Genomic DNA, 12,833 nt, shown 5'->3' with positions numbered 1-12,833 from the left:
TGGTGTACTTCTAACATAGCCTTTTTTTGTAACAAAACTGCTACAAAACAATGTTTACAAAACATTAACATTTATTTGACGTTGTATGAGCATACCTAGAACATTTCTTTTGATTCATAAAAGCCAAGGCAAACAAACAAGGATCTATTGGTCAAGTGCTCTTACTCAATATACCTAAAGGGATATAACTAGACGTGGTTACGCCTGCCCAGAGAAGAGGAGGAGGAGAGAACAGGAATAACTTTGGCTCCGTTGGGAACCCTGTGGCCCTCCCCTTCACGAAACACCAAGAGCTTCATTCCTCACTCCTCTGGACAGTGGAAAGTTTTGTAGGATTTGCTAAGGCCATCATCTCCTTCTTATCATTACACTACATGTGCATCACAGTGAAACTTGCTCTATATATTATAACTATGGTGTCTCAGTATGGTGAGCATTCTCTCAGCATTACCCTCAGAATCCTCTATATAACATTTCTCCAGCCAATAAGGGGTTGACACAGACAGTGACACAGTCATCTGCCGTTCAAGATGTATTCACCTCCACCTGACTTTACACAAACACAGTGTTCTTGGTAAGACAGCTGGCTCATGATATCAAGGTTGACAGGATAAGTAATGTGAAGTTCTATTTAAAACATATGTTTCAATGTCTCATTATGACTATGACACTATTTCTGCCAACTCAGCAGGTACACTTTTATTTGACTATTATTTCACTTTTTAAATCAATGTGAAGAACATACGCGACCACTGGTATGCAGGAGAGGAGATGATGGTTCTTGGGCACAACGGCCATATTAAGCCTGAGCTTCATCTTAGTTAGTTGTCCTGACCCGTGCAAAGATGGCACTGAAATTATAGGGGAACCCAACTGTAATCAATTAATTTTATATTTTCAAACAGCGCAGGCCATTTTAGCTGTTGATTTCGCCGCCTGACTATCTGTTTTCAACAATTAAATCAGTTGTAGACAAATCATGCAATGGCTTCATTTTGATAGTCCAAGTTCAAGGCTCCATGCCAAACTCAAGCCCTACTTCTCTCTCCGTCTTTCCCTCCAAACACAGCCCAGACAACCCCCCCTTGCTTATGTGAACACACAAATATTCAGCAGAGTTACATGATCCTTTCACACAAACTACAAGCACCTCTGGAGATAGAAACAAAGAAAAAAATTACATCATTGCATTACTAGCCAAATACTTATTTGCACACCAATACATTTACTTAAATGCTGCCTTTTCCCTGGCTAGTTAAAAAAAAGGATTGGTGTCAATATTGTAAGACTAACAACTACATAATATCTTATTATTGTTGTGTAGACGCACACATACCCGAGTGGTGCCTTCATGCTGAAGAGCAGATAAATCTGTATCTCTGTAACGCAGGCCCTTGAGAAGTGACACAACTTGTCCTTAAGAGCCTTGTCAGTGGGTTGCCTCCGGTTTGGATCACAGCCCGTATTTGCCTCGTTCATAAAGGCTCCATGTCAAATTCAAGCCTCGCTTCACTCTCTGACTCCCTCTTTAAACAGCCACTATAACCTCCCCCTGCTTATCTGAACACATAAACATGCTGTGTAGCCACATGCTTTCCACACACACACACAAACAAACCCCTGTGGAGAAATTTGAGGGCAACACACTGACAATCAATCCTAAACAGTAGATAATTAGTAAGTAAGAACAGAGGCCTCTAATGAGTGTAGATGGAAATAACTTCTGTCAATTGTGTGATTTTGAATAATTATTGATCCCAAATTCATAAAATACTGTTCAAAGCATACAACATGGATTGAAGTCCAAATTAAAATAAAAACTACTTATGAAATTTTTTGCCAATATCTGATTATTTCCACGGTCAATTCAGCTTTCAGCAGCAGCTCCTGTAGCCCTCTGGGATATTTTTAGTCCCTTTTTGTTAGCAGATCGGCTTTAGTGAGCTGTGGCTCACCACCAGAGCGAACATGCACCTCCAGTTACCACTGCACTGAGTTTTCTCATACATGTCTTCGATCGTGGTGGAAATGATTGATAGTAAAGACAACATCAAGGAATGTGAAGAAAGACTCAGTAGTCTTCTCCTTTTCTGTAACACCAGACATATTTTGTAATCTAGTAAAGCTATTTCCGCTGCATTGAATGAGTGCACACACAGATAGCTACAAGGCTAGTCTGGTTCTAGACAACAAGCCGACTTGATTATTGTAGTTCGTCCTGTGTTTGTGGTTCATGCTTTTTCTTATCTACAGATATATATTTTTTTCCCCATTTTTATAAACTCTTCCAACATGTCACCTAGGATTTATGAGTATAGGTGTGACTTCATTCTCTGCTCAGGCTGCCATTATTCCACTATATCGTTACATAGCAAATAATTGTTTGCTGCTATAATAATGCACTGAATTTGGAATTTAGCATCTTTAAGGAAAAACCTAAATGAGCGAGTGGAGAAACATGCTGAATAAGTGCAAATGCTTCCATACCGGCTGTAAAAGATGACCGAATGGATAAATGAGTATGAAAGTTTTGGACCAATGTGTTTGACAGTGATCTCCATCACCGTCATCAAAATACCAAATGAGGGAATACCTTTTTGCTGTTAGTCTTTAAAGTAGAGTTCAACAGACTTGTAGTCAATGCCAAGGCCCATTGAAGCTATTTTGCCAGCCAGTAACACAGCATACTGAGAAAATGATTATCTATAACGTCATCAGCCATGACATTAAAAACTGGCAATAGTCTAGGCTTAGCACTTGCATTGCTTCCTCTTAGCTTCCTGCGCATCTAAAAATACCTTGTTGTCTCTCCCTCTTTGAAACTGAAGGGCCCACTCGGGACCAATGCCAAACTTTCACGCACCACTGGGTTTAAAACTGTACAAAAAATGTGAATGTACAGCGAGGCAGCACTGACAAAGCTGTCTCTACTGCACAATGACCAAATGCAATGTTATTGTGAACATAGAGAATAATATGCTAGAGACCAAACAGCACTCTGAGTGAGAGAGAGATGATGACTTGGCAATAAACAGTGTCTTCTGATTGGAAAGGGCAGATGTAGTTTGCATCCCATTTCTGCCACCAACTGCCTTTCTCACTCAGACATTTTCACATGGCCTCACCCTGTTACATAACCAGCAACCATACCACGCACAACACATCATATTCATAGGATATGAGCATGAGTGGGCAAATCACTCTTCGCAGTCATTGTGCACAGTTTCCTGTGGTATGATGGAACAGAAAACAATATATTTTCAACTTCTGTGATATGAAAGACTGAGAAAGAGCAGAAGAGAGGGGTGAATGTGAGCAACCCACGAGAAAGCTAAGAAGTTAACAATTCAGCCTTGAAGTGCCAGCTCCACAAAATTATATAAAGATAGAACATAAAAACATATTTGCTCCTACCTGTTGTAGTGGTGTCACACAGAACTTTGGATTTTAAGGGCCACGGGCAGTGTGCCCACTGATCACAACTACAAGCCCACTTATTTTTATGTCAGTAGATAAGGGCAGTTCTGTTTGTTTCAAAACTCCTGAGTAAACTATGATGCAACAGAATATTTTTTTCAAGATCCTGCATGATCCAAAATGTATAAAAAAAACCTTTTGGACAAGAATGGTAGCCATACACAAGGAGACAGCGCTTAAACATAACAAAGCAGCCTGCAAATAAGTGTCCAAAAAACTATTCACCAGTCAGAAAAAACAACAGGGCCCTCAATACACATGAAAATCACTCATCCGTCAGATATTTGTATTCGCTCTACTTCCGTTTGTGAAATGAACACAGGCCATTCCCCTACCTAAATTGAGAAACACACAAGCTTGAGTCTGCTCGATCTCAGGAGGAAATTCAACTGTATGTTTTTTTTTTCCAGTGAGACTTCCATAGAATAAAGTTATTCAATGAGCTGCTGTTCCTCATGTGTGGGAACTCCTTGCTTCATCCGAGGATAGCATCACTCCCTTACTTAGTGAAGCAAAGACAACACCGCTGTGTAACTATTAGACCAAAGTATTTATTAACCCAGACTACAAGCACAAACATTTCGGAAAGGGTCCTTTTAAGGATAAGGATGTTTATTGTCATCGTAAAAAGATACAACGAAAGATTCCACCCGGCCAATGAGTCATCACTTATATTGGGTCACAGAATGGTTATATTTTGACCCATGCCATGTCAGATAAGTATATGCAGACTCTCTTGAATCAATTAGGAAATACATTACAGCCCACACACACATCAAAATTAAGTTTCACATGTGATAGGGTTACTGGTTACTAATGATGATGAGTAGTGAGGAGTAGTTAAAAGAAGTATTTGTAGCGCATAGTGACATTGATATGTTTTTATGACCGTTTACTCCATTTAAGACAATTACATATTAGCAGTTTTGTACAGACTCATCCTTCCCAAACAAAACCCTCTGACCTCTGATGTTTTCAGACAACCCAAGATCATTCTTGAACATCTGACTGAAGAACACTGTCTCTGTCCTTGCTCAGCCATTACGTAACTAATTCATCATACAATGCGATGACTGTAGAGCTTAATCAAACATAACACAGCGGTCCTCCACCCATCAACCTCCCAAGCCCTCTTCTATACCTTACTCATAATCAATAGAGGCTGAACCATTAGTAACATCACATGGACCTTGGACACATGATATTTGACATATTTGTCATGTGACGAAATAAGTTTCAGGAAGCTGTTGAGTAATACTGTCATTGGGTTTTTTCCAAGGAAAATGTCTCCAAATGCATAACCTAAACAGGCTTTTTAAACTACCCTTGTCTTCTGTAATTTTCCAAAATTCCCGTCTCCAAAATAGTTATTTACCATATATATCTTTAAAACATGTATTTATTTTTATTTCCTTGTTTATCACAATATCAAATATCAGATTCCCAACCCCAAAACCGTAGCTCTCTTCAGTAGTTTCTTATGATCAGCCCACAACATCAGATTTACAAGATGCTGTCCGAATGAGAAGTGGAAATTTCCACTAGCAGCCACAGCCGGCCATGAGATTTGCACATCTGAAACTTAATATGCCAAAGGGCAGCAACAAACACCGGGGCCTCAGAGGCAAAAGGGCTCTTCAAAACATACTGGCTGTGGTAAGTAAAAGGCCCACATTCAGATGACACAGAACTTGCCCACCAAATTTTCAGCAAATTGAATGGGGGAGGTTGTGGGGCGCTGGCCATTCACATATTTGACCGCCCATCAAAACATAATTGCTCCTAGCTAAAATGTTTTATGACAAGAGTGGCTAGTTAAATCATCCTTCCAGCTGGAGGGGAGGAAAAACAGATCAGGTACAAAGCACACAAAACACAGGCCTAGGATACAGCAGTCAGTGAGGGGTGTAGAAAGCTTTAAAAGACTCCTTTTTCTGTTTAAAGTGTGCAACAGGGTTACTTCCTGAGAGGAATGAAGATGACAATATTAATGATCACACACCCCATTACTTATGAAAGTAGCCAACAGTGTTTCCACTTCAAACCCTAAAATATGCATTACAAAAAGCTTGTTTTTCCAAAGTTGGACTAAGTTCTACAGTAAGTAGGTCACTGTAACTATAAATCCAGTTATGGAGATGTGGGAGGCAAATGACTTGAGTGGAGCTGACGAGGTTAATCTAATGCCGGCTGCTGATAGAATTCCAATTACTGGATTTACATCTAATGCCACTCCATGTACCATCAAACACATATATATTCACAAGCATGCATCGAACCGTGTCAGGCATATAATATACAGTACATGTTATCATGATGTTTATACAAAATGCAGTCATTTAAAAGCTTCTTCTCTAGTGCGACAAATGCTCAGTGATTTCTGTTGTTTATCATATATCAGTGACTGGTAATCCCATACATTTTCTGCAAGCCTTAAAATCTACTACCAGTTAGCCTACTACTATTACTAAAGACAATACAAATCTACTTCATGAAAGAGTCTGTCCATTAATATATTTAATTAAAGTAAGTGATAATATTAGAAATAATAACAAAAGTTACCCCAGCCTTAAGTTTTAGAGTTGCTTACTTTCTGACCAACTGCAAAAAAAGGTAATTAATTAAATGTTTTATAAAGCTTTGAAAAAAAAGCACAATTTCATTCGTGAGGCTATTACCAGACGAAGATTTGTATGATGAATCGATTGACTAAACACGCATCTGTATTTTTGTGACACGTAATTAATCCCTAGAATAGTGTCTGAGAATGTAAGGTAATTGAAAAACTTTTCATGACTTTATAGGGAAAGAAGAGTGGTTCAAAAGCATCTAAATGGGACCTTAAATCCAAAGTTTGTCATGACCTTTACTATATTTGCTCATTTGCTCTCACTCCCTCCCCTTAAAGCCCACCGTTCCACAGTGGACTCTGATTGTAACACAAGCTGACACAAACAAGAGGAACTGACACACACAGCTGTCTCATACTAGCACTCTTGTCTCCCCGTATCCAGTGCCACATTTTTCTGGAGTGTTTTTTTTTTTATACCCTCAATGCTCCACGTCACCTCATTAACTATAGCCATTTGACTGTCAAACCGTTTTCCTCAGATTGTTTAGTAGCCGGTGCCACACACACACACACACACACACACACACACACACACACACACACACACACACACACACACACACACACACACAAACACACCTTTAAATCAAGAGTGCTGAGTTGATTCATTTGAAAATGATCTTTTCCAAATAGTACCACTGAACAAGATAATATTAAAATTGTATCAGGCCTAATCCTATGCTATGTCTTTTCACAGCTACCTACTTAGAAATAAGACCCTTGGTGTGCAGTGTGCAGAGTCACATCACATGTACTATTAATAAAACCTGTAGTCATGTGAGGGTGAGTAAGTCATGCTGAAACATGAAAACAACCTGAACCCATTAGAAGTCATCACTTCCTGGGATCAGCTACTAACATGCAGGTAATAGACAAATAGTTTAAGACTAAACGAAGCATGGAAAAGTGTCATGTTCACAAACTATGACCAAATCTAAAATATTGAATTGTTTATTTTCTAGTGGACACATACTTTGTTTGCCTTCTCAGGGAACCTATCTTCAATTTCAGTGATGCATTACTTTAGTCAGTGAATTTGAGAAATGTGTTTGAGTTGGACAAGCGCCTTGTGCTTGAAGCCAAGAGCAACAACAGTTAAGATTATGATTAGTGGATGAAACTAAAGAGTAGCATAAAAGTAATAAATAAATGACATGTCAAAATGTTGCCACTAACTGCTCTGCATTAGGATAACATGGAAAGAGGCCACTTATTAGTGAACCATGAATGTACATGCAGGCTTTATGCATGACCCTTTGCTTGCTTTTACAGTTCCCCACATACGTTCAAATGGATTTTACCACATTTACCACGGACCTGCTGTGTTCTCTAATGTTGGGATATCAATATGAATTCAGTATGTTTTCAGCCTACTCTAATTGTATTTTTGTGTCACTGTGCATGAAGCTATATAATAAATATATAAAACTACAATGCAAGTGCCAATACCAGTACGGCTAAAGTGATATAGATGGATAAATACCAATAGAGTACTTCATTCAATACCCATCTTGTGAATGGAAGCTGACAGCTGGGTGTTTGTCCCACTAGCTAGCTAATTGCCGCTTGTACTGCGATAAGCGCTGATAATGCCGCCCCCCGACCAACTGTGGCAGGACTCCCTTCGCGGATTCCCTCACGGTGGCGAGACCGTATTGTCGCAGAAGGGTTACACCCACCCACCCTTCAGAGTGTGTGAGTCACTCACAAGGCTAACTGCTTGGCTCCTACTATGGCGCATTCGAGTTTTGTTTGTTTTTGTTGGAGGGCGCGCCTGTTCGGAGCCTGTGCCCGTTTGGAGTGGGGCGATTGCTTGTCGGGGTTCTTGAGAACCGCTGTTCGCTTGTTGACTCAAGGCAACTGAAGAAGAGTTCGGTTGTATTGTGTATCCAGCAGAATTAAGCAGCAAAAGCAAACTGCAAGTGAGCCGCGGTCTGTAAAGGCCCGCTGCGGACGACATGCTCGACTCACAGTCAGTCTAGCTGCATGAAGGATGCAGCCTAATGTCAAACAATATTATAGTTTTAGTTACTTATTATTATTCCATTATTATCATGGAAACAAACCTAGGCCACAGCATCTTATTTGCATTTAAGTCCAGCTGACGATGTTCTCCACAATGGTTAACGACTGAAAGTCAAAGTCTTGTATGTCATTATATGTGAGCACTGCAGCAACTGAAGGAGTCTGAAGGAGGACTCCTGATCGCTCACGTCGCAAATGCTGCAGCAATGTGTGTTTCAAATGTGTTGGAATGGCTCTACATGTTTAAAGAGTCACCCATCTGACTAAGATCAGTTATGTCATGTTGTATTTGACTATTTAACCTTTGTTACCCAATCTGAGTTCAAGTAAGTTCCTGACACAATGTAAGTAATGCTCATGTTTACAAGGTGTCCATCATCAAAGTCATCTTCGTATTAGTAGTCCCTATAATCACAGTGGTGTATTGTTATATTTGGTAATATTGTGTGTCAACACACACACACAGCTGACCTCCATTTTTCTAAGATTGTCTAAAGACCTTTTACAGAAGTCATCTAAATACCCCAACAACCGATTACAACAGTGAAGTCAGAGCAAGACCAGCACTGTGCTGTTACAGAAACCCGGTGTGGCACCTTCACGACTGTAAGATAATATCTACTTAAAATGACTCACCAAATATGATCTGCAGTGCTCAGATCTGTTACTGTCAAAATGTCTGATGCCTGCTTTAATGTTTTAGCTTTTACATGTTTCCTGTTTTTATCTATGTGATAAATGCCTAAAATGCATGATAGCCTCCAAACATATACACTTAAAGTTTGCTGAAAAGAGTATTATGTATGGGCAATAATGCAATATGATAATTTATCATCTTTCAATGATGAAATCAAATATTGAGACATTGTGATATACAATTATGTTGTCTGAATTGATAACAAGCACATAGTAACTCACATTCCTCAGAAAATCTGATATGAAACATTTTGAGGGAATATCAATTGAAGATTGCATTGCAGTTTGTTTGTTTTTTACATCCCACTTTTTACAAAACGATTTACAAAAAAAATGTCTCTAACATTTAACTATTATGTTAATTTTGCACTTAAGTTCTTATGAGAAAATACTCAAATTCAGCTGTCTAGTATTTAATTCACACAGGCTTTGTGTGGTTATTTCCTATTTATTAAATGAATTAACATAAAACATGCTATATATCTATATAGCATATAGAATAGGTATCGTGATAGAAGATTTAGGCCATGTCGCCCAGCCTTGTCTAGTAGCAGACTATACTAGAGGGCATTTACCTTTGTGCACTGATTTGTCCAGTTTAACCATTCCAGTTTAAGATTAGGTGAGTGCATTTGAAGGCGCATTTTCAAAAAATATAGCTTTCATGCTTTGCTTAAAATTCAGAAGGACTGCAAATCCATTTCTACTCCATTTTTGACATAAGAATGTATACAAGTCATGTATACAAGGCTACGTTATCACTCCCAGAGGTCAGTGCATATATACAATGTAACACATTTGAACATTTGGTGCAGTGCATTGTCCACTACATAGCCTAAAGTGCAAGACTCTAGCTAGCCAGCTAACCAGTCAACATACCTCTTTTCAACAAAACCATACATAATACATTTGCCTCAGAGAGCATATGACAGGAAGGCTAAACGTATGTTGTTCAATATTGTGATTTAATATATTGGGTCAACGGTTACTATTAACATGATTGATTCTCGGGACATTGAAAAAATCGTCCTACTTGACAGCTGCTTCCACAGTAAGCAGTCATGCAAACAAAGTGAACATGAATTCTGCCAGTATCAGCTATGCATAGTTCAGATCTAAATAACCCTGCTTGCATCTCATGCAGCATTCAGATTGGAGATCATAAGTACACATGAGCCCAAACAGTGTCATACTAGCAGTGCTGTCAACTACACCCACTAAAGGAGAAGTGTGTTGCGTGTTACAGCCCGCACACAATGCAGTCAGTGTTGACGGAAACACAGAAAAAGCCCCACTGTTTCTCTACCATGCGTTTTCACTGAGGTCATCCCTGTTTGGCTATGAGTGAGTTTATGTTTAATTGGCCAGGTTTAAAGCACGGAGGCTGCTCTTTTTCTGTGCACTGACATGATAATAAAGAGCCAGAAATGAGCGATTGTCGCGGTGATATTGCATCATTGAGCTGAGTTGACGTGTGTCCTGTGTCATTGAGCGCTATGAGAGCTTACTTTAGTAGCTCCTCCTGACGTTGTCCACCGCTACAATCAATGCATCTTCATGTTTTAGGTCAGCTGCTGTGGTTATTGTGTATTACAGGACGGGAGACAGCTGGGCGTAGGCTCGCCAGCTAGCAGCGTTAATGGCTAACCGTGGCTACAAATGACATCGCGTTACTTATCCCAGAGCAACCTAGGGTCCAAATTAACAAACAAATAATACTATTAAATAACGTTAAGTCAATTCACAAACATGTGCACATCCCTTTACAACGCGTGGATGATGTTGTATAATGGCTCACGGGCTGAAATAGTAAACAGACTACATGTTTGACTGGTCTTGAGCTATAAATATGACAGAATCAGTGCGTAATGCCAGGACGCATCCAACAAAGCTAACAGTAGGAATACCGTTAGCAGCTAAGGATAAGGGGTTAAAAGGAGGACCATCCGCTCACCGTCAGTTCCCTCAGTCCCAGTAGTAGTAGCTGTGTTCTTCTGCTGGGTATTTCTTCACACACTCGGGGTGCAAAAAGGGCTTTGAAAAAGCGACAAGTTGACCCAAACTGAATCTGGCAACATGCACCGCCTTATCTTCGCGTAACCAAAGCCCAGCTGCAGGGCGACCTCATCACACAGCCTGTGATATTGACGATGGTGAAGAGGCTGTGGTCAACCTCGCTGAGTCTGAGTGGGAAGCACAGGCAAAAACAAAAACTAAAAACGACGATAAATAAAGAAGGTGGTGGATAACTGTATGTTGTTGGCAGGGAGGGGAGGGATCCCTCCAGGAGGGAGGGAGAAGCTTCCTCGTAGTAACGATTTCCTCTCGATAAAAAATCCGTCGTTGGCAGTGGAAGTCGTGGTTGGCAATCTGCACGGCTCGCACGTAAACCTTGGCTGAAGCCCACTACCACCAGAAGCTAGATCCCACCTCCTCCCAGTCAGCTCAGCATGCACAGACCGATGAGGGTAATGCCGCTGGAGGTTTTGAGTACGGCGTGTCCGAGGGGAGTGATGCTTAGCGTGGGAGAGAGGGAGGAAGGGAGGGAGGGGGTGCCGCACATGGTCACGTAGCTGATTTGCAGTGAGTCTCAAAAACATAATGGTTTAAATTAGAACCAATACTGGTTAATGAATGGTGATACAGAGATTCTCCCGTTTATTAGTCTGTACAAAATTAAAGAAAATGAAGAGAGCGTTATTCATATGTGTGGCCGACAACAGAATTCTACAAAAATATAAAAAAGAACAATATAAAAGTACTAATTAGGCAGCATAAAAAAGTAAAAAATATACTGCATGACATAATATGAAAGTAGGATGCATACAACAAATGTAACAAATGTAACTTTTTCTTTTATAAAAAAATAAATATCATTTGGTATAATATCAAATCCTGCACTTTAATGAAAGTAAAGTAAATACATGTTTGGTAATTGTGGTTTTATTTTGAATAGGCAATAATAATGTAATGAGTATTTGTCTTTATATCTGTGGTGGAAGAAATACTCAGATCTTATAGTGTCACAGTGTAAAAATACCCCATTGTAAGTAAAGGTTCTGCATTTGAAATATTACACTATCAAGAGTACTTGTTATGCAAAGTGGTCACTTACATAGTGGTAGGTTGTTCTATAATTGGTTCATTAAACATTTTAATATAGTAGCTTGTTGAGGTGGAGCTTTTAACTTTTGTTTATGCTGTTTCTTAGTGTAATCTGTAAAAGACATGATATTTGAATGTTGAACATACATTAGCAACCAAAAGTAGCTCTTATTAATGGTTTATAATCTATGAAGCATGTGAAAGCAAATGCTCCTTAACCACCTTACATCACCTTAGATGTTTGTAATCTCTGAGGTGTACTAGCACAACGCAAAGGGGCCTATATCAAACAACATTTTGCCCGTTTTGTGGTGTTAGGTGTGAAAAAAATACCTTACACATTTGTTGATAAATTAGGTTTGTCGATTGAGTCCAAAATAAATTGAGCACCTATAACAACTTGTGTCAGCTTTGAAAGACTGTGGAATGATCTGAGTTGCCTGGCTTATGTAGACTCATCCATACGCAGACGGAGCATCATTTACCAGCTCACAGGTAACAAGCTCCACTTCTGAGAGTAGCACTCCTCTGGACCGTGGTGTCCAGAGTAGTCGCTCATGGGAAATTTTCTCCACACATCTCATTAAAATCCTGAATTTCTGTAACCTGATAATCAGACTGAATTAGTTTTTAGTGATACAGAAGTCTGGAACTGGGCTAGAATATCTATACTTAATTTCTGTTCAGTTTTACTTGTCTTTTACATCCTTACTGTGTCTGTCATTAAAAAAATATTGTTACATTTGAGTATTACTTTTTCCATAGTAACATTCACTCAGTCATTCTTTACATTGTAACATACATATGAGGTGTTATCAAGACTATTGATGTTCAACATTTATAATATCAATCAAACACTTTCTCAAGGTGTGCGAGTTTGGTGTGACACATTTGCTGA

At 39.4% G+C, this 12,833-nt stretch overlaps 1 protein-coding gene across 1 annotated transcript in view; it reads right to left on the bottom strand.

Moving 5' to 3' along the window:
• The window catches only part of rnf24 (ring finger protein 24), a 29,931-nt gene extending 18,617 nt beyond the window's left edge, over positions 1-11,314 (bottom strand). Inside the window, exon 1 of the mRNA XM_068726638.1 lies at positions 10,785-11,314. The gene's annotated coding sequence lies outside the window, so the exon portion shown is untranslated. The remainder of the gene's footprint in view (positions 1-10,784) is intronic.
• Positions 11,315-12,833: the final 1,519 nt, after the last annotated feature.

Source organism: Cebidichthys violaceus, unplaced genomic scaffold (genome assembly GCF_023349555.1).
Source record: "Cebidichthys violaceus isolate CVI_PGR_0920_01 unplaced genomic scaffold, fCebVio1.0.p SCAF_4, whole genome shotgun sequence".
NCBI lineage: Eukaryota > Metazoa > Chordata > Actinopteri > Perciformes > Stichaeidae > Cebidichthys > Cebidichthys violaceus.
Note: the sequence above shows the minus strand (reverse complement) of the source record. Positions and strands in the feature narration are given on the sequence as shown.